Source organism: Solanum dulcamara, chromosome 7 (genome assembly GCF_947179165.1).
Source record: "Solanum dulcamara chromosome 7, daSolDulc1.2, whole genome shotgun sequence".
Classification (NCBI taxonomy): domain Eukaryota; kingdom Viridiplantae; phylum Streptophyta; class Magnoliopsida; order Solanales; family Solanaceae; genus Solanum; species Solanum dulcamara.
The window spans coordinates 50,133,205-50,155,815 of record NC_077243.1 but is presented as its reverse complement, the minus strand read 5'-3'; the positions used below and the strand labels follow the sequence as shown (position 1 = coordinate 50,155,815).

Here is a 22,611-nt window from a genome sequence, read left to right as displayed (position 1 = left end):
TTTAGGATTCAAGCCAGGCATTTCTTTATAACTCCAAGCGAAGACATCCCTATATTTTTTGAGTATATTCATATAAGCAATTTCTTTATCAACTTCTAGAAAAGAACTTAGGTAATTTGGCCTTGGATCTTCATTGGTGCCAAGGTTAACTTTATTTGAGGGATCTATCATTGTCTTCACTCCTTCTTCAAGTTCTGGTGGAGCATCTCCAACATCTTCCTCTATTTGAGGATCATTGTCGTTGAAGATATATGATAGCACCAGGAAATATCTCCCAACTCTCCACCAATCTTCATTTGAGGCAAGATATCATGCTCACTCTGGATTATGATATGATATGAGGAGCCCACACTTTCTTCATCTTCCTCGCACTCCTTGGTTAAATCACAGTGCGAGTCTTTGCCTTCAACACCTCATCACATGAAACCATAAGTTCCACTTATCGCCTCTTTCTAGAAAGAATAAAACATTTGAAATCCCTTTGGATCATAGGTGAGGAAAGCGTTGTCACTCTTAGGTAACTTCTCCCATACTTGTTATCCTTCTTTTTCAATGGACCTAACCTCTCAAACACAGAAGTTCTTGCAGTCGTTCTTACAAGTTGATCAAAGACGGAAGGCCTTTTATTGGAAGTAGCAGACTCATCTTCCACAGTGATGTAGTTATTGCTTGCCCTTATTACAGAGATATGGACCGGTGGAAATTGGCTATAGCCTAAGACTTCGCGTGGTTGCCTGGTTGTATCTTCTAATAGGAGTTTCCTTAATTTTGATGGTTTATTAGGGTTGTATCCAGCCTTCATAAATAACTTGTAAGCATTTGGATTTCTTTTATGCGTCTTGTAGAGAGAGTCACATATCGCGGTGGATTTGGAGCGATCGACTTTCCCAATAGCGTAGAAGATGAATTTATCGCTTCAATCAGTTTAATAGGAAGAATCAGGCCTCTTAGCATATTTTCTTGGATGTCAAATGATTGACTTTCCTCTTTTTTTGCCTTTGGGATGTAGCGGAGTATAGAAGTCAACTTCATTTTTGAGGACATGAGCTTTCCTTCATTAAGAACGGTACAAGGCTCCTTAATATCAGCTTTGACTTTTCTGATAGCCACATCAGCTTTTTTATTCAGAAGCTTATCGAACTTGGTTGATTTGACGTCATTAAGTTTTACCTCTTTCACAACATAACTCTTAAGATAGAATTTTGCATTAGTAAAGTGTGACTCAACTTCAGTGAAAGGATTATCATCAACAAATATTTTCCTTTCAATTCCATCTTCAAGATACTTCAAACATTGATAGTAAGAAAATGAGACAATTTTGTTCTCATGTACCCAAGGTCTTCCAAGCAATAGATTATATGAAGCTTTTGCATCGATCACATACATCCATGCACTTGATCGCAAATCTTCCAAGTGGATTTCTAATTTGATAGAGCCTATGGACCTCTAACCACCTTGATTGAATCCTTGCATCAACAAACAACTTTTACTAAGTTCTTTGGTCGTGAGACCAAGTTCCTTCAAATGAATGGACAGAATGTTAACTCCAGATCCTTTATTTATCAGGATTCTATTTATATTCTTCTCTAGCACATGACCTGCCTTATACAAAGGACGATTATGTAGTGTTTCACCAAATAGAAGATCAACCTATGTAAATGTTATTTTTGTGTCACACATATGTACTTCTTGGGTAGAGGGTTCAACATGCTTTTTAGAAGGTGAAGGAGACAACATTGATGAGATTTCTCTTATTGATTTGTTTTTGTTAGAAAAAAACCTTTGGCGAGGTTTCACTCACTGTCTCTTCTTTATCGGCATTGAAACATAACGCCTTAATTCTGTCTTGAGTAGCCTTTGCAAAGAACCAACTTGGTAAGAATTCCTCTAGAGTCACAGGACGTCGACGTTTCTGGTGGTGATGCACTTTAACCTTTGCCCTCTTCAGATGCTTGATTGGTTTTTACTTCTTCATTATCCTTACCATCTTTCTTCTGATTGGTTGCTCGGACAATTCTTTTCGCAAAATTTTCTTTTTGCATTTTTGCCTAGTCACAAAAATCAAACCTTCATCATCGTCTACGTCGACTTGGTATTTGTCGTGCTCCAATGAATCTTTTTTATACTTTTCATAGATACATATTTGGACTGGATCAAGTGAGCCAAATATGATAGTTTGGTTAAAACTGGCCTTCTCATCATCAAATACAATCTTCTTTTTGTTAGATAATCGCATAACTCTATCCTTGAAGACAAAACATTTTTCCAGAGGGTGACTTACAAGTTTATGATACTTGAAATAATTTGGGTCATTAGTTTTTTCAGCTTCATTAGGTCGCTTCATCTCTGGTAACTTAATGATTTTTAGTTCAAGCAACTCATTCGAAATTTCAAAGACGTTAGAATCTAGGAATGGATATTCCTTTTGTTGTATCTCCCTCAAGGTCGACTTTCTATTCAGACGCTCTTGAAAAGTCATCTTTACACTTTGCTTCTTGTTTTCCTTTGTGGTAAACTTTACAAGTGACACATTAACATTCATGGATTCTTTGTCATTCCTGGGCACAAATTTGGTCCACCTCTTGGGTTCCTATTTTTCCTTTCCTTTGCGAGGATCATGGACAAACATCACGTCTTTTCAAGCAAAAGAAATGCTCAACTCCATATTGTGAGCTCAAGTAGCTAGATCTTTGAATGAATTTGGATTTATTCCTTATAAGATGTAAAGAATCTCCCAATGCATTTCTTAGATACACATTTCTATGGAAGAAGCTTCACTAAGTCTATCTTTGCAATTTAGGTTCGCATTTCTCCACCGATTTATAAAGTCTATGACCAGTTTATCCTTCCTTTGATGAGTATTTATGATCTATACCATGCGCATCGTACTCCTTTTGGTATAAAAGCAATTGAGAAACTCACGTTGTAGTTGCTCCCAACTATCAATAGAATTGGGTTCGAGATCGGTGTACCAATCAAAGGCATTTCCTTTCAAAGAGCAGAAAAACTACTTCACAAGATAGTATCCATAGGTCCTAGTATTATTGCACATTTCCAAAAAGTGTGTAACACATTTCTTTGGGTTTTCTTTTCCCTCAAACTACTGAAATTTGGGAGGTTGATAATCGACAGGCATTTTGAAGCTATAAATTCTTGCAGTGTATGGCTTGGCATACATATAGGAAGACTTGATGGAGATTTCATATTCATCTTTGATGGTCCCTTCAATGAACTCCTTCAATCGATCGAGTGGGATCATCCTTTCAGAAGAGTCTGGCATCTCCTTGACAGGTGGTGCTTGTTTTCTAGGATCTTTAATCTCTTAAACTTCTACACCCTTTTCGATTGCATGACTGGCATCTCCATCTAAGAGATCCTCCATCCTATCCATCAATTTATCAATTCGAGACTCTTGATGGTATACATGCTTTGTCAATCCTTCAACTAACTTCATCAATTTTGCAAGTTATTTTTTCATGGATGAAGCGTAAGTTACCATTGCTTGCATGATTATTGGGGTTATAGGAGAGTAGCATGGATTATAATATAAGTTGATCTTCAATGGACTCACATTACATGGTGAATGTGGAGAGGATCTATAAGTTGAATCATGATTCTCATTTGTGGTAGAGTCTTTTGAGCTAGAGCGCTCGAGTAGAGCTAAAGTCCTCTTGATCTTTTCAGCAACACCGCTTCCTCCTTCTGAGGTATTTGTGGAGGATTTTGATCCTTTTGGAGTTGAAGACCAAAAGATAAGGGTTGATGTGGATGAGACTTGACATGTTTTTTATCCCAACACAGTGTCCTTTCACCTCGTAACAGCTCCAAAACTTCCAAAGGTAATACGAAGGATTCCTTCTACATTAGTAGAGAACTTGGAGTCAGCAATCTTGGAGGAAGTGGATTGGGAGTTGATCTTTTTAGAAGTCATTTCGATATACTTTGATGCTTGAAAAGTTTAGATGAGAGGTAGAGATTGTCCCACTGGGTGTGCCAGAGTTTGTAGACAATAAAATTCGCGTCAAAAAAATAATAATCAAGAGCAAAAACTATCGCAACAATCGTAGTATTTGATTTTTGAATAGGAGTGTTACAATCTCTGTGAATCCTCTAATTTTTCCTTTCGAATATAAATTCAAGGGCTTTGTAAACTTGATCTTGAATCTTGGACTTGATCTTGACTTATACTTGAATTCAAGGGCTTTCAAGCTTGTTCATGAATTTAGTGGCCTTGATGTTAAGTTGTTCTTGAACTTTATTGTTTGGGTACTTGAATTATAGAACTTGTAGCTTATAGAGAAACATATGGCGTTTGATCCACGAGCTCTCTCTGGCTTTTTGCTAGAATTCTAGTCTCCTTTCAGAATTATGAGAACCTCTATTTATAGTTGTGGAATAGAGGAGTTGTGATAAGAACATGCTTACATCCAGCCAATCAGATTTAAGTGACATGGCATAATGGGCTTTAACAAATAGGGCTTGTCATTTTCACACGTGGCATGATCCTATTGGTTTATTTGTTTGACTTGGCATGACATGTCACTTGACACGTGACATCCAAAATGAGCCTTTAGGATGAGATGGTATTGGGCTTAGTAAAGTGGCTCATCTATTATAGCCCAAATCAATGAATTTGAATTTTAATTAAATTCATATTTATTGGATTTAAATAATTAATCCATAATATTTATTTGGATTAATATAGAGAAAATAGTCAAATGCCTCTCCGACCTATTCGCCAATTCTCAACTACACAGTTATACTTTATGGGGATCCTATTATCCCCCTGAACTATTTAAAAGTGAAATTAATTTCACCCTAAATGTTGATGTGGCATATATAGTGTATTTACTCTCTTAAATAGAGTGAGCAGCAACAATAACAGTAAAAATTATTTTTATATTATATATTTTATTGATTATGGATTTTCTTTTCTTTTTTCTTTAATTATCTCTTTTTCTTATTTTTCTGCCTATACTTCCTCCACCACTACCATACCTGAGCCACCATTTTCTCCAACAAACTCTCCAACAAAACTCACCCAATTAATTCTTCCATCTTCTCCAACTCTCACAAACTCCAATTCATTTTTTGCTCACATCATTTCATTAAACCGATCCAAATGAAATTCTTTTTCATGCACTAAATCGACAAAAACCAACCATCTTCCTCAACATTAATAAAATCCAATTCATTTTTGCTCACATCAATTTCATTAATCCGATTCAAATGAAATCTTTTTTTGTGCATTGAATTGAAAAAATAGAACAATTTATTAACCATACAGTTTTATAAAGCAACAAAAAATCTAAAAAAGTGAAGACAACAATAAGGAATTTATTGGGGTTTTGCAAAGTTGTCAATGAAGTAACTCTTGATGGTTGTGTGAGTGAAGATTGAAGTATGATTTTTGATGGGTTTGACCTTGAACTTTCATTGGATAAGTTCAGAATTTGGAGGTAAGAAGTGGAGGATTTGAAATCAAAAAATCAAAAAACGTGAAGATAATGTGGTGGTACAGAGAGTTTAGGGAGCCAGCGAAGAGAGTTAATGTAGTGATTTTGAGGAGAATAATAGATTTGGAGATTTTGCGAAGAATAAATGAGTACCGCCATTGTTGTGAGAGGTTTTGATTTGAGAGGGAGTGTTGTCATGGTTGGGGAAGAAAAGGCAACTGAATAAGGAAAAAAATTAATTAAAAATTAAATTAATAGGTAAATATACCTGTTGGGCGCGTGTATATCACCATCAAACACATATCTGGCTATGACTTTTTAGGGTGGAATTAATTCCACTTTTAAATAGTTCAGAGGGTAATAGGAGCCCCGTAAAGTATAGGTGTTTAGCTGAAAATTGATGAATAAACTAAGGAGGCATTTGACTATTTTCTCGATTAATATATCCTGAATTCAATATAATTTGAATCATTTATAAATTTATATTTAGTAAATTTTATGATTACAAACTTATTCTGTAATTAATTGTCTCGGAATTGTAGTGTTGCTTTTATTCCATATTAAGCTAGTGTTTGACCCCAAGTTTCCAAATATTCTTGGCAAGTAATTTTTGAGTGAAGTTTCACCATGCGTTTGGCCACAAATTTTTCCAAGAATATTCGACTATTTCAAAAAATATTTTTGTACTCGGAAGTTCTAAAAATTATTTAAAATACCGATAAGTTTATGTTATTATTTTATAATAATATGTTTCGTTAAAAAAACTTGTAACATAATTGATAACAATAAACAATACCAATGAAGAAGATATCCTACACAAATGAAATTTCTAGGATTATGTGGACGGAAGATGAAGTTGATAGGATGAACACCATTGAGAACCTTCAATTTGTGGTGGTGGGAAAGTTCTCATATGGCTGGCCAGATCTAGAGGAGCTGAGATTATTAATACCTATATATTGCAATATCAAAGGAGAGTGTAAGATAGGATTATTTCGACATAAACACATTCTGATAAGGCTTGATAAACAGGAGGATTTTATCAACTTTATGTCAAAGAATATCTACTAGATTTTGGCTAAGGACGGATACTCTTATATCATGAGGCTATGCTAAATTCAAAGTGGAAGAAGAGACTACACAGGCTATGGCTTGGATTTCGTTTTACTGAATTAAAACCTACATTCTTTGTGAAGGAGGCATTATTCTCTATTGCCTTAATAGTTGGAAAGCCATTACACTTAGACATGGCTACAATAAACAAAACTAGGCCAAGTTGCTCAAGAGTGAAAGTGCAGGTGGATCCGCTATCTGATTTTCCTAAATATGTAGAGATGGAGATTATAAATGAAGGAATTCATGAGTTAGGGATTGAAAGGGTCAAAATTCACTATGACATGCTTCCCAAGTATTGCAATTACTGCAAGATTCAAGGTCATGATGAAGAAGACAGTAGATCATTACATACTGAACTAAGGAAACTCAATACTCAAACTGAAGAAGCTAACAATGTTGAGGAGGCACAACATCCAAAAGTATTGAATACAAACAGCGATGTCACAGCAGAAACTAGAAAGAAAAAAATAACAAGAAGATACTGGAATCCCACCAATCAAATGTTCACTATGGAACGAAACTCAGATCAATTTCTCAATAAGTGAGCCTACACTCCTAAGAAAGGAGTGAATACTGGAAACACCTTTGATGTTCTATCAATAGAGGAAGAGGGCATCAATATTCCTCCACAAAAGAGTGGATCACACAAACCTTTGCTAAGTAATAGGGAAGGGTTTCAGGGAACAGCAACAACAAAAATAGCAAAGATAACTATAAAAAATACAAAAGGGGGACAAATAACTGGAAGTACAATTCAACATTCTGAGACTGCAGATTCCTATATAGAACAGCAGAAGGAGACAGGATATGATATAAGCCAGCACCATTTAGCAATTGTACCTATAGATCAAAAACAAGTAAATCATGAGAAGGTTCTGATGAATCCATCAAATTTTAATAAAGTAGATAATACACCTGCAGATATGGGGGCAGGAGAAACAAGGGATGTGTTAATTGAGGATCTGATAGAGGGTTGGGAAATTAGGCGTTAAATGACTCTAAAAGGTCTCTTTTGGAATATAAGGTCTGTAAGAACTCAAAATGTATTCCATAGAGTTCAAATGCTAAACAGACATCACAAGTTCCATTTTATTGCTTTGATGGCTCCTTTTCAGGATACAAAGAAAATACAGAAGTTCAAAAGAAGATTAAGGATGCAATATGTGAATTACAACTCAAATGGTCAAATATGGCTGTTTGTGAAGGAGCATATTCAAGTTGGAGTGATTTTAGACTTTGGACAGCAACTTACTTTGCAGTTAACTTTGGAAGATGCTAATTAGTTATTGGCAACAATGGTGTATGCTAAGTGCTCTGAAGAAAAGAGACTTGGTCTCTGGGATGATTTATACTCCATTAATTTTAATTATGATATGCCATGGATGGTGGGAGGAGATTTTATTGTTATACTAGCTGAGGAAGAAAAGATTGGAGGACTGCCTATTTATCCTTCGGAATATGAAGATTTTGCTTTCTGCATAAACTCATGTGACCTTGTTGATCTTAACTTCTCTGGTAGTCCATTTACTTGGTGGAATGGTACGACTGATAAGGAATGTATTTTTAAGAGATTGTATAGGATTTTATTTAATCAGGGTATGCAAGATTTAATGGGAAACATAGAGATTTAGCATTTGGCAAGAACAGGCTCTGACCATGCTCCTTTAATACTTGCTAGAAAAGGTGTACCTCACAAAATCTATAAACCTTTTAGATTTCTGAAGTTCTGGACTGAAAGAGAGGATTTTAAAAAAGTGGTAAAGTATAACTGGTCAACACATTTCTCTGGTGATGTTTTCATTCAATGGAAGCTTAAACAGAAGAAGACTAAATTAGCTTTATCAAAATGGAGCAAAGAAAAAATTGGTGACATATTCAAGTAGTGGCAGATCAGGGAGGAGATTGTAAGAGTGAAAGAAAAACTATTTAGAGATCATCCTTCTGCTATTATTAGGAGAATCCAGTAGTATGCTCATTATGAATATAAGTTATATCTTCACTATGAAGAATATTTTTGGAGGCAAAAGGCTTGTATTCAATGGTTTACAGAAGGAGATAAAAATACCAAGTTCTTCCACTGCTTGGTAAGAGAAAGGAGAAAGAAATTAGCCTTAAATAGAATAATCAAATCTGATGGAAGTTAGGCAGAAGGAGAGTATGAGATTGCAGTAGAAGCTTTGAAATTTTATCAAGATCAGTTCAATGGAACTGATTTAGGATCTTAATTTTCTCTATTGCATCATATAAATCAGCACGTTTCTAGTATTGATAATGGTTTGTTAAAAGCTATTCCTATGTCAGATGAGGTTAAAAATGTGGTGTTTAGTTTTAATGGTGATAGTGCATGTGGTCCTGATGGATTCACAGGTTATTTTTACTAATCTTGTTGGAGATTATGGGAGAGGATATGATTAATATTGTGCATGTTTTTTTCCAAGGATTTACCTTACCAAAATCAATTACCCATAATAATTTGGTATAAATTCCTAAAAAGTCTAACATTTAGACTTTTTTCAGACTTAAGGCCAATTATAGTTTGAGTAATTTTATTAACAAGGTGATTTCAAGAATTTTACATGATGGGTTGGAGTGATTATTACCTAGATTGATATCCCAGAATCAGTCAGGTTTTGTAAAGGGCAGGAGCATTTCAGAAAATGTGCTACTAGCACAGAAGATCATTACTGACATCAAGAAGAGGGGAAAACCAGCAAATGCTGTCATTAAATTAGCCATGGCTAAAGCTTATGATAGGGTGAATTGGAGCTTTTTAACAAGTGTCCTAATTCAAATGGGCTTTGATGCAGGTGCAGCAGATCTGATCTGGAGAATTGTGGCTAATAATTAATATTCTATTCTTATTAATGATCAGGCACATGGCTTTTGTCACTCTATTAGAGGAGTAAAGCAGGGTGATCCTTCATCTCCTGCTTTATTTAGTCTTACTCCAGAGGTTCTGTCCCATGCATTAAATCATTTGTTTATGAATAATGAATTTAAGAGCTTTAGGATGACCAAATCGAGTGACAACCTGAACCACTTCGCATATGCAGATGATACTATTATTTTTGCTTCTGCAGACAGGAAATCTCTTATTCTTATAATGGAGGTTTTGAATAAATATGAATGTCAGTGAGGACAACAGATTAATAAGGGTAAGAGTTTTTTCTACATGTTTGATAAGGCTCCTCATAATTGTGTAAAGGTGGTGGAGGAGACTACTGGATTAATAAGGGTAAGAGTACGGTCCTTACACTTCTAAAACTCTCACCTCCTGTTTTCTCTTCCCCTATTTCTCTCCAAATTTGCTACACCAATATTCTCTCCAATCTTCTCACCCATAATATTTTCTAAAATTAGGGAAATACTTACCTTCATAGCCTTTCAACCACAATTTTATACAACATTAATACTCTAATTTTGGAATTAAGTGATGTGTATTCAGTGGTTATTGCAGAAGAATAGCAAAATTTAGGTGAATGTAGATTTGAATCAGTTGAAGAATATTGTGATTTCTGAGTAGAGATCTGTGATTACTTAAAGGTTTGAATGGTTGAATGTTTAATTGTTTGAGGTTTGAATTAGATTGCATACCTAATTCATTAGCGATACACGATTTGTATTCAGTTGTAATTCAATATGAAAGTTTATTTTTGTTTCTACGTTTATCATAATTACTTGTTTACTTGTTTAATGTGTGTGTAATACAGTTTTTGTTCAAGTTTAATTAATTTTTGTGGCCTACATATCACTAAAGGTTGGTTTCATTAGATACAAATTTTATTCATGTCTAATTCTCTTTTAATTCCAGTTTAATGTGTATGTAATACATTTGTTGTTCAAGTTTAATTCATTTTTGTGATCTACAAATCAATGAAGGTTGGTTGTGTTAGCTACATATTTTATTCGTGTCTAATACTCTTTTAATTCAAGTTTAATGTGTGTGTAATACCTTTGCTGTTCAAGTTTAATTCATTTTTGTGGCCTACAGAGAAGGCTGGTTTCATTAGCTACAAGTTTCATTCATCTCTAATTCTCTTCTAATTCAAGTTTAATGTGTGTGTAATTCCTTTGTTGTTCAACTTTAATTCATTTTTGTGACCTACAGATCACTGAAGGCGGGTTTCATTAGATACATGTTTCATTTGTGTCTAATTCTCTTCTAATTCAAGTTTAATGTGTGTATAATACCTTTGTTGTTCAAGTTTAATTTATTTATGTAGCCTACAAATCACTGAAGACTGGTTTTATTAGTACAAGTTTTATTCGTATCTAATTCTCTTCTAATTCAAGTTTAATGTATGTGTAATACATTAATTGTTCAAGTTTAATTATATTTATCGCCTACAGATCACTGAAGGCTGGTTTTATTAGTTATATGTTTCATTCATGTCTAATTCTCTTCTAATTCAACAAAAAATATGCAGGAGAAAAACATGGCTAATCTGGCTGTGCTACTTTACTTTAATGGCCGATGGGATTCTAGCAACAAGTATATTAATTACTTGGCAGATGGTGTGTTGATAAATATCGATTCAACATTTGCTAGCCTCATTTCTGTGATTGTTGCTCAATTGTCAATAGACACATCAACAAGTAAAGTTGAAATCAGATAAAAGATTGATGAAAGGTCTCCTCCAATTCAAATTCATAACGATATGGGAGTAAAATTATATATTTAAACCAAAAAGGAACATAGAGATATGTCAAAATACCCTTTATATGCCCCAACAACTGAATCGATCAACTTGGAGAGTGATTCCACCTTAATTCCACTATTATATTTAGACACTTCAGAAGACATGAGGATTACACACAATTCATACATTTCTAATGCATTTAGTGGTATCGGTGATGCACTAGAGTTAATTGGCTTTGGATCATATGAGGAAGTTGATGAGCAAGAAGAAATACAACCAGACATAATTATTAACCCCAATCAATCATTTTTTGAGAAAGATCAAGTTTACAAAAATAAATATGTCCTTACCAGTGCACTAAAAAGACATTCCATTCTTAAACACTTGGAATTCAAGACATTGAGATCAAGCTCAACATGGTAAGACTCAAATTCAAGTTAGTTTATATTATTGATTATCTATTAATAATTATTTTTTAACAGTTATTCAATACAATGCCTCAGAGAAAATTTTAGTTGGAATTTATGCTCTTCAAGCGTGAATAAATCTCAAATGTTCGCTATTAGAGATTTTGAAAGCGAACACACGTGTTTGTTGCTACATAATTCATTATCGGAAAGACAAGAAACAAAGACAGTTGTTGGGAGTATTATTGTTTCCAAATGTATTAATCCAGATGACAACTACACACCAAGAGATATACAAAATGACATGTTGCAGGAATATGGTGTGCGGCTCACATATATGCAAGCTTGAAGATCTAAAGAAAAAGCTCTTGAATTAGTCCGAGGTGATTCGACTCAATCATATGCAAAGTTGTCAAATTACTTTCACATACTAGAGGCAACTTACCCTGGTTCTTACATAAGATTCCACAAATTAGAGGATGACCATTTTCTATATGCATTTGTAGCTCTGTTTACATAGATAAAAGGATAAGAGTATTGTAGACCAATTATAGTTCTTGATGAAACTTTTCTAAAAGGAGCATACAAAGGGACAATGCTAACAGCTAATACCTTAGATGCAGCAGGTGAGACTTTCTGAATACAATACTAATGCTTCTATAAATGAAATTCTAATTTGTATTAAAAGTCTGCATAATATATTAAAAGTGTATTACACATGAAACAAAAATGTATTAAACATTATACCTGATGCAGGGAGTTTACTGCCTCTTGCTTATGCCATTGTTGATTCAGAGAATGATGCATCTTGAAGGTGGTATTTTGAACAATTTAAAGAGGCATTTGTTCAAAGATCAGATATGTGTATTATTTCGGATAAGCATGCAAGCATTATTAAGGCAACTTCAACTGTCTATGATGAAATATCTCATTTCGCGTGTATATGACACTTGTTGCAAAAAATAATAAAAAACTTCAGAAAGAGTCAGCAAAAGGTAACAGAATTGTTCTATTCTATGGCAAAAACATACACCATGGTAGAGTTTAATCAACATATGGCAATTGTTGAGAAGATAGACAAGAGGATTAAAGACTACTTGCTGAACATTGGATACAATAAATGGTCATGTGTTCATGCTCAGGTAAATAGAACTTGGATGATGACATCAAATATTGCAGAATCAGTCAATTCAAGAATAAGACATGCTAAAGTTCTTACAGTCTTGCACCTCTTAGAATTCATGAGACAACTTGTTCAAAAATGAAATAACAATAACAGGTCAAATGCAATATTTTCAAGATTTTACCTTGGAAAACATTATGATTTTTTTTACAACGTAACAAAACTGCATCGGAGAAATAAAGAGTATGGTATCTGTAAATTTCTTTTTGCTAATATTTTTTCTTTTGATTCACATGTAACATCTCTCTTGCTTATATTTCTTGTTATTTTTCATAGGTTAGGGAGATAAATGAATATTTGTATACAATACTTGATGGCATTACACGATTCACGGTATGTCTTTAACAACGTACATGCACATTTGGGAGATTTCAATTTGATGAGCAACCATGTCCACATGCTTTGGCTTTTTTAACAACAAAACACACTGATTATGAAAAATAGTGCTTTGATTACTACACAAGATGGAATTTATTATTGACGTACTAGTTTCACTTGAATCCTCTCCCAGATGAAAGCACCTGGAATATACTAACACACATTCTTGAAGAGGTTGTACTTCCACCACTTGGAAAGAGACCTCCTGAGAGGCCAAAATATAAAAGACACGCAATTGAGAGAAGATAGATTCAAAAAATCAAAAATAACATGCAGTAATTATGGACAACAAGGTCACAACAAGAAGACTTGCAAGAATGTTAGGCCTTTGGATTAAGAATAAAGAATGACATTTGAAATAAAGAATAAACTCTGTTTGTTTTAGGTCATTAGTTTGCAACAAGAATTCATTTTTTAGTTCAAGTTTAATTCATTTTTTGTGGTCTATAGATCACTGAAGACTTTTTCATTAGCTACAATTTTCATTCATGTCTAATTCTCTTCTAATTCAACTTTAGTGTGTATGTAATTCATTTTTAGTTCAAGTCTAATTTATTTTTGTGTTCTATGGATTACTGGAGGCTTTTTTTTTCGCGGGAATAAACCCTACCCGAGGCTCTCACCTCTCGTGCACAGCCAGGGTTAAACAACACCCAAGCCTTATTATACATAAAATAAAAGATACAAGGAGGGGGACATAAAACCTTACCTCCAAATCTAAGTTGGTTCGCAATTCGACTAACCTACTAAGGTCGACTAACTCATCCCCGATACAAAAAGGTGCTATCTACTAACTAGAAAAAGATAAACCAATAAGAGGACTCCTCTCGGTACACTATGACTAAGAAAAAAACGTAAATGAGGGAGACTCTCCCATTCCATGAGAATACAATAAAGTAGCCTACACTAGTCCTATTCAAATAAGCTATATATCAACATAGCTAGTATGAAGAAGATCAAGTATACAAAATTTCTATTTCACATGGATCGAGAATTTTTTTTCCTCTTTGTTCTTATTAATCTTGTCATACCAAGATTGTCCAAGAAGTGGAGGAATTAAGTCCCTGCAGCTTTGCAAATACCCAGTCTAGGAGTTATAAATTCTCCTCTTGTTGAAGAGTGAAAGCTGAAGATGTTAATGTCCAAAGGATGGCCAAAATGCAACTTTAGTTCTGTCCCAATGTAGCTCAGCATTTCAGGAGTTTTTGTTGTTGGAAGTTGTTGTTGTAAGTTACAGCTTGCATCCAAGGGAGCCCAACTGCAACATCTTTGGAGTTGCTGTAGGAGTGGAGTTTGCTACAGCTCAGTAGTTTGTTGGTTGGAGTTGGTGTTGCAGCTCTACAAATGCAGATATATCATTTCCAATCCACCTCAGCTCCAGCAACCTACATCTTTTGTAGCTCTGTGAAATTGTTGGTTGAGTTGTTGCAAGTCTTGATGTTGCAATTCTAGAGGTTGTTACATGTTTTTAGTTGTTGAAGAGCTTGTTGATGTTCATTTGTGTCTAATTCTCTTCTAATTCAACTTTAGTGTGTATGTAATTCATTTTTGTGTTTCTATAGATCACTGAAGACTTTTTCATAAGCTACACTTTTCATTCGTGTCTAATTCTATTCTAATTCAATTTTAATATGTATGTAATTTATTTTTCATTCAAGTTTAATTCATTTTTCATTCAAGTTTAATTCATTTTTCTTTCAAGTTTAATTCATAATGCAGGTTTCAGTTTGATAACACTATTGAAACACTTTAACTTTAACGTAGCTATGTATTGCATTATAAAAAAAAAGATATATTGTACATGAACAAAAAACTAATTAAAAGTGTATTTTACATGAATAAAAATCATCTTGAAAAAGATAGCACAAAATAATCTTCAAAACCTAACTAATACATCAACTATAAACTGTTTTTAGACAACATAGTTTCCATAGACATTTTAACTAATATAACTATATTTATTTATTTATGTGGTCTTTTGTCTTCACTTGGAAGCTTACTTTTTTGCTTCTTCACTGCATATTCCCATAGTAGAGCTCCAAACCTCTTTCAGAGACTGTCTGCACTTAGTTGTTGATTTGCAATATCCTAACCATTGCTCACTAACTCCGCAAATGCAGCCATAAAAACTCCACAATCCCTACAAAATTTAAAATATAAAATTATTATAAAAATAATATTGAGTTTAATAAGATCAATACAAAAATAGTATTTATTTGATAAATAATTAAACTTACAATGAATCTTCTTGTTGTCTAGGAATCCCTTCAGTTATGAACTTAGATTCAATGAGCTCAAACTCATTTTTGCCATTGTATTTAGGTGATTTCTTCAATTCAGGACGCTTTTCATAGAACTTGACCACACTCAAGTAGTATGGTAAAATTGATGAAATCATGCCAGCAGCATTTTGAATCAGAAAATTCACCCCCCCCCCTCTAGTCAGAAATGAATCATACACCTTCAAATATCTTTCAATAATATCAAACACAACAAAAATACAATGATAACCCTCTTTAATGTTTACTGGAAAGAGAACATAATCCACTTTGTCCCATGGGGTGCTTGCCAACAAACGACGTCCGCATATATACTCAGCAATAGCATCCGAAGCTTTGATTCCAAATTTCTTCTTATTTTCATGAGCTTCATAAAGTTAAAAATAAAATTGAGCAATCTTTGTCTTGAATAGACAATTAGTAATTGTAAATCGAACATTATTGTTGGTTTCATACTTCTCCTTCTTTCTAATATAATAAAAAATGATGTCAAGGTGCTGCAAAAGATTAAATATGATGTCAAGTGTCAGATAATACTTTAAATCTGTAACAAATATCAATTCAGTGAGATCTTTAAAGCTTGTACAGAAAAATGAGAGTGTTCAACTGGAGTTTACATAACTAACCTCATCATTTCATGCTTGACTAGAATGTGCCAATTTGAAAAACTATTCTTTTGCTTGTACATTGAAAACACCTAATTCAAATGCTAGATTGAGAACATTAACAACATCCGGGTACGGTTTCTTTCCTCTTTAAAGTATAAAAAAATAAAATTTTCAGTCAGTTAACTCATTTAAACTAAAGAAATTTTTTGACATATAAAACAACAAACATAAATAAATTACCTCTTTTTTGTACCCGTATAAATCCATGAAGTGAATGAATCTATCAAATCAGATTCATCATCTACTCCGATTACAAGTGAAAAGGAATGCTTTATCTCAAATATTTAATGTGTTACACATAAAGTCCCTCCAGATTCAAAATGTTGTATATAAGGAGATTTAATTGACTTTTGTGGAAATGTTTTTCTTGCACGCTTCTTCGGTGTCGCTTTCTTTTTATTTTCATCAATAGTGGCTTTTTTTTTCTTTTTATTTTGCTCATCAGTGGCTTTCTTTCTTAGATATGATGCTTCTGCCTTACGGATATGGGAAAGATCTTCAGCACACAACATGAAGTCATCAAGCGTTTGAGGAGTTTTTTGACAACCCTTTGCCGCATCGGCATCAGTAGATGCACCATAATATAGTTCACCTTTGTTAGCTGCACTACTATTAGATGCACCTCAATTGAATTAAGATCAGCAGCCTCTTCTCCTATATACAAAATAAATCTTTTAGTAATGCATTAAGGGAGGAGCAGGTAGAGTAATTAGAGATCAAAGAAGTTTATTTGAACTTTCAAAATAAAACTAATACCATTTATATCATCAACAACCTCAGATAAAACTTATTCAATAGCAATTCTTGCAACATCTTCATATGTACATAACATGAATAATTTAAACAAAGTTGAATGAAAGTATATGAAATGTGTATTATATTTGTATTAAATTCTTCATTACCAATTTTGCTTTCAGAATTGCCAACAGTAACAAATTTAACGGAAGCTTTAAACACTTGAGATTTTTCATGCTGAGTTGATTCTACAACTTGAGTGTCATGCCCTCTTGACACATGTATTGATGGATCAACATAAGGATAAAATGTTGTATGTAATTAAAATATATTACAAGAAAAATATGTGAATAAAAAATTCAAGCTTAAACTACAACTTAGATAAGTAAAGACTCTAAACAATAAATAAACTACTAGTTAACTCCCTGCTAGCAAGCAAAACAATATATTATAGATGTATTAAAAACATAAAAAACTTCCATTGAAGTCTAATCCACCCGAAAATGTCTCTCTAGCCTTTTTGTTAGATGATTTCCTGGCGTTTTGAGTAAAAGAACTGTTGATGTCTCTCTTAGCAAATAACAAAGAAATATCCTTCAATAATTGCTTGTTGAAATTCATCACAAATTCTTTTATTTGAATAGATTGTAAGTCTAACTTCTCTTCAAGAACTTTGTGATTTTCATTCGCCTGGTATATAATCAAATATAACACAAATATTAGAATAACAATTTTTAAAAAAGATAAAGCCTAAACCCAAGTTAGCTTATACCTTTACAAGTTCTTTTCTCAACTCTATAACCTCCCTAGTAAACATATCTAGACTATGCTTTGATCCTTTCGGCTCCAATTTTAAGATTTTAGAATGATAATCACGAGGTTCAGGAAGCCTCAATTTAGATATCTCATCTTCTCTTGCCACTATATTCTCAAACTAAAATTAAAATACAGAAACAAATAGATATATTAACTTGAGTTGAACTAATATATATGTGCCATAAATTATATTAACTTTGTATAGATACCTTGCATTTCGTAGGCATGAAGATGCCATTTTCAATATGCTTTTGCCAAGGACTTTCAGCAACTGTTTTCCACCTCAAAATTCTTGGAATAGAATCAGAAATTCAAAGAGCTAAATCTTCATCGACTCTAGCACAACACTCAAAAATCCAAATTTGAAGGGCAAGAGGCAATCCACCTAATCTATAGTACTAATTGGTTGAATTAAGCTTGTGCCTCACATTATCAAACAACTTCTTGTAGACATCTAAATCCCACGGGTAAGAATTGAATTATCCACTTTCCACAAGGTAGAAATCTCTATTACTAATTTGGTATTCATTGTTCTAATATGAGAATAAAATATCAGTAATACAGAACAAAACATCTAGTGAAATGGCGAAATCATCATTTATGAATTTTTTTGATAAAAACAACTTGGTAGATGATTCTTTTGAATAATGATTTATTCAGAGAAATAATTGCTCAACAACCGACAAGGAGAATCTGAAACATTAATTCCCTAAGATCAAAAAACAACCTCTTCTCATTTAATTCAACAACAAACACATCATCTGGTGTGTGTTTTAACTCCCTATTCATAAGGCAATGAATAAGTTGTATTTGTGTGGTCATTTTTGGAAGGTCAAGAAAGTAACCAAAATAAGTATCCTAAACAACTCGAGCTGTTTTTCAAATAAAGAAAGTTTTATTTTCTCAATCACATCATTATTAGTATATGACGACCACCTACTTGAAGAATACAAAAAATCTGGATGTCTCCAGAATTTACGATCCTGCATATAAATATTATAAATCTATCAATATAGATAATTATATCTTAACATGAACCCTCAAATAGGACTTAAAAGATATGTGAGATTTCAAGGAAAGAAGAGTAGCTTTATCGGTGCTAATATTAGCTAGTTAAGAAGTATGGTGATGAAGTTGCAATCTTAGAAGATCTATTTATTGATATCAAATGTGCCTTTGGTGTTAAGCGCAACAATAAGATAAGATAAATACAAAAAATGAAGGGATTATGAATCTAACATAAGAAGTGATTTCAAAACAAAGAAACTTCACTCAACAATAAATCAGAATTTTATCAAATTATACTTGATTTAAAGTGATCATACAGAGATACTGTAGAGTGCAGATATATAAAAAAGAGCTAGTCATGCAATAGTTATACATTTAAAGATTTCATCAGCAATCAAGGAAAAAGGAAAAGAAACAGACATGGCTCCGATGTAAAATAAAAGCAAATCAAATATTTTATTTAAAAATGAACTACTGCGAATGTGTACTGCTCAAGTTTCAAGGAAAATACATCATCACAAACATATTAAACTTTAATGATTGCCTTGCTTTTTGCAAAAAAAAGAGATATTATTATTTTCTTTTCACTCCTTTTTTAATAATGAAAGACTCTTGAAAAAAAAAGGGGCAGCCCGGTGCACTAAAGCTCCCGCTATGCGCGGGGTTTGGGGAAGGGTCTGACCACAAGGGTCTATTGTATGTAGCCTTACCTTGTATTTCTGCCAGAGCAGTCTTAAATTAGATTAAATTATTCTCATTGAAAAGCCAATAGTTATGAGGGAGAATAAGCTTGAAGAATCATATGGTAAAGAAATCTGCTTTGAATTCTTGTTTGCCTGCAGTTTTTGCTGGTCTACATGTGGCTAGTTCTAAAAACATTAGATTTATGGGAGGATGATGAATGAGATTATTGATTGTTCCAATAAGTAGGAAGATGCTAACATAGGTTGTATATTAGAATTAAAGATCACGGTCTCTAATTCTCTTCTAATTCAACTTTAATGTGTGTGTAATACACATTTTAGTTCAAAGTTTAATTCATTTTTTTGGTATACAAATCACTGAAAACATTTTTCATTAGCTACATATTTCATTCATCTCTAATTCTCTTCTAATTCAACTTTAATGTGTGTATAATACACATTTTTATTCAAAGTTTAATTCATTTTTGTGGTGTACAGATCACTAAAAACTTTTTTCAATTAATTACAGATTTCATTCATCTCTAATTTTCTTCTAATTCAACTTTAATGTATGTGTAATACGTTTTAGTTCAAAGTTTAATTCATTTATATTTATTTATTTAAAAATTAAATAAATTGCAAATAAAAGATCTAACAATTCATGGAAAAACTCCCAACAATCACTTATATAATAAACTTGAGCAAATAAATTTAGACTATAATAAAAGTATCAAATACACAAATGTTTTCTTCAACATCTAGCACACAAGTTTAAAACAACAACAAACTAAGAAAATACACCTAAATAGATTGAAAATGTTATCAGTTAAATAATGTGTTGGTAGAATGACATACCGGATATAAACTCTCTGGTGGAACCGTATTTTTAGACAATCAATTTCGACTTTTTGGATTCTTATCCTGAGCAACTGTAGGTCTCACTTTCTTTAATTGAAATTCAGGAGGTAAATCCTAAAAATTATCATCACTGTCAACAAATTTCTTAGATGTCGATGCAACATCAACTAATTTTTTTTTCGATTTAGATTTAGAACTCAATTCACTGGTTTTTTTCTTACTTATACCTCACTTTTTCTTCACATGCAATGTTTGGAAATTTTGATTAACCTCACCACCAACTTCTTCTGGAGATTGATTTGCAGAAATTCTCAAATTAAAATTAGGAACGACATTCACTTCACCACTGCCAGTTGAATCAATAATTCGAATTTATGGGGTTCTTCTAGGAGATTTTTGACCTTTTATTATAATTGTGCACGTAAAACCTATGAGTTTTATTTGAAACATATAAAAAGATGAAGGAATAAGGGAAGAATGAAGAAGAGATGAAGGAATAAGAGAGAGAAAGATGCAGAAACTGAAGAAAAACCCTTAGAGAAAGAGAGAGATAACGCCCTTTCCTTTTCTTCAAATAAAAAGTGTATATAATGTCTTATTTAATTAAATTATTGTTACTGATTGTTAAAAATGATAATAAAATAAAAGTATATTTAAAAATGATAAATATTTTTTAAAACACATTCAATTAAGTAATTTTTCTTATATATTTCTTCTATCTCAATAAAAGGGCCTTGGCCCGACCTTTAGTTAAAAAAACAATAAACAAAAATAAAATAACAATATGGGTAAGAGCAATACATTAATCGAATTAAAAATAAATTGTTTTTTTTTCAATCTTGTCACGCAAACTATTCTTTTTCGGAGGAGGTAATAACAAACTATTCTTTTATAAAATCTTATCACATTCTACGATCAAACTCTTCTCGACAATAAATGATGGGTGTTTTTATAAAATATAAAAGTTTGGATAATTTTTAAATTTTTAAAACATCCCAAATTTCCAAAAGTTGGGATATTTTGCTAAATATATTTTTTCAAACTTTCCAACTTCCCGGAATTATATGGCAAAACACTAGTTCCCAAGTTTTTTTCAAGTGTTTCCCAAAAAACTATTTGGGGCCAAACGACACCTAAGGATGGGATAACAATCCGAAAATAACTTATTTCCTAGCCAAATGTGCTTAGCCCCTACTTTATTAGTATATATGATTCAACATATTTAACCTTCACTAATTAAAACATGTATTTTTATCTATTCGAATAGAAAATATGTTAAACTTATAGAATTATATTTATCGTTAACACAACATAAGTAATTAAGTGTTGATACGGTTAATGCTTTTGGTAAATTTGTGGATAAAGGAAAAAGACCAAAAGTAAATAATTCATTTAATTAAATATTTAATGTGCGTAGCCAAATATACTAAACTAAAATCAAAATTTATATCAAAAGTATCGTTTCAAATTTGGACTTCAAATCAGTTCATAATCATTAATTTATGAAAAATTCTAGGTTCTTGAAAAAAATCAATTCCTCAACTTAAAACCCTCAAATTAGAATTAAAAACAACAATTTATCAATGGAAAATGATGATTTCGAGTTAACAAGACTTACCCACTAAAATACCACGAAAATATCCCTTTAAATTCGCCTCTACCAAGCTCCTCTAACTCAAAAATGGTGGAAATGGGATAAATCCCGACTTTTGAGAATTTCATTAAACTGACAACAATTTACTGTCCACGAACGCGGAGTATATCCAGAATTGACCTTCACAAACTTGGGGGGTTGTGTCGCGAACTCAAAGGTATCCCACACTGCCTTCTGTGAATGCGGCCACTCCCTCTACGAACGTGGAGGTCATCAAGGTGATCCACCACGAATGTGGGAATGGAGGCGCGATTGGGACCTCCAAAATTCAACCAAAACCACCCCTAGATGTAAAATTATCATCCGAATCCAAAGGAGTTTTTGGAATTCCATTCCAAACATTGAATGTCCGAATGTTGACCAAAGTCAACTCTATGATCAAAATTTCAAGAATTTCCAACTTAGGACCTCCAATCTTCGTTACAACTCCAAATTGAATTCCGTCAACTTTGCTAGACCAAATTCCATGTTCCAAAGCTGATGGAATTGATCAAATTCTATTCTAAGACTCATAGATTTGATTTGTCTCAAATACCACTTTTGAACACTTTAAGCCTTTAAAAATATAATGACCCTGAAGGTCATTTTTGATATTTTCGATAACATTACCATTTTATCCCTCCCTTCAGTTGCCCCGAGTCATTTTAGATCGGGTTTGAGAGTTGGTTTTTGGAAATTTTATGAAAAGTTGAGGTTTTGCTAGAGAAATGAGTTTTAAAGGCTTAAGTTG

The 22,611-nt window shown here is 32.9% G+C and overlaps 1 pseudogene; it reads right to left on the bottom strand.

Annotated features, from left to right (window-relative positions):
• Nucleotides 1-15,268: 15,268 nt before the first annotated feature.
• On the bottom strand, nt 15,269-17,905 carry LOC129894740 (uncharacterized; annotated as a pseudogene).
• Between the last annotated feature and the right edge of the window lie 4,706 nt (nt 17,906-22,611).